Genomic DNA, 1,398 nt, shown 5'->3' with positions numbered 1-1,398 from the left:
AATGAGATAGTAAGTCATAATAATGAGATACTAAGTCATAATTATGAGATACAGGATTTTTTATTTCTTCATCAGTGGCGGAAATGGGCTTCCATAGTCTAGGGAGGGCTTCTTTAAAAGAGAATAATTGCATCTATTGAATGGGAAGGAAAAATACCAATCGTTAGTGAACAGTTGTTGTCATTTACATACACATCCATAAAGTTATTTTTCTCACAAGCGTGACACTATATCAGAAAAGAGAAAAAGACAGCAATAAATAATATTTAATAACTCGCATTCAATCCAATGTTGAAAGAAGTTGATCCAAAAATGAAAATTCACTCATTATCTACTCACCCCTATGCCGATCAGGGGTTGGTGAAGTGTTAGTCCGCATAACACTTCTGGAGTCTCAGGGGGTAAACTTTGTTAGAGCAGAATCCAATACAATTCAAGTCAATGCCAAGTCCTTCTTCAGACGTAATTAAAAAAAAAAAAATGAAAAACCATAACATGCCTCCATACTGCTCATGTGGTGTCCGGAAGCCCCGACGTTCATATTCAACTCGAAACGACGTCATTTACACCCTGTTTTAAGCCTAAATGTCCTCTGATATGAGAAAGTAAGATAATAGATAACTAGAAGAAAGCAGAATTATTAGCTCAGACCTTTGTGAAAGTACATATATGTCTGATTTAAGTAATCATGAGAAAAGAGGAATAGAAGAAATTATCAAATAATATTGAAGCACTATGGGATGAAAGGGAGTATCAAAACTAATTTAATATGATGTTCACAATGTCAGAACTGAATAAGGTGTTGAAGAAAGCTGGAAAAACAACTCCAGGGAAAGATTAAGATAGCTAGATAGATATATAGTATTGTTATAACTTTATAATCAGGTATGCGGATATGGATCCTTGTCGGCCAAGTGAAAAAAAATAATTATTGTTCCAATATGTAAACGAGGAGATATCCTAGTTTGGCAGAGATTTATAAGCCAATAGCTCTAATGTCTATATAGGAAAGATGATGGAGAAAAAGATTAATAAAAGATTATTTTACTATCTACAAATGAAAGGGAGTAAAAATGTTGTGAGAGTGGATTTAGGAAAGGATTCAACATGAAAGACTCTGCACTATGTTTAGAGCATAAAATCAGGAACGCACAAACAGTGGAGCATATATTTTTATTCTGTCCAAAATACCATTGAGAGACAAACATTTAAAAACTATATCCAAATAAACAGTTTAACATTAGGTTTTAGAGAAATGTTGCTCAGGGATTCATGTGATACATGATACAGGGCGACCAAGACGTCCAAAAACCACAGGATTCTACAATAGATTTTAGGCAACCATCCTGTCTGACCCACACTTCTTTCCAGGCGGTGGCGGTAATGCACCAAAACGTT

This window comes from Hippoglossus stenolepis, chromosome 8 (assembly GCF_022539355.2).
Source record: "Hippoglossus stenolepis isolate QCI-W04-F060 chromosome 8, HSTE1.2, whole genome shotgun sequence".
Classification (NCBI taxonomy): Eukaryota; Metazoa; Chordata; class Actinopteri; order Pleuronectiformes; family Pleuronectidae; genus Hippoglossus; species Hippoglossus stenolepis.
This window is presented reverse-complemented; position numbering follows the sequence as displayed.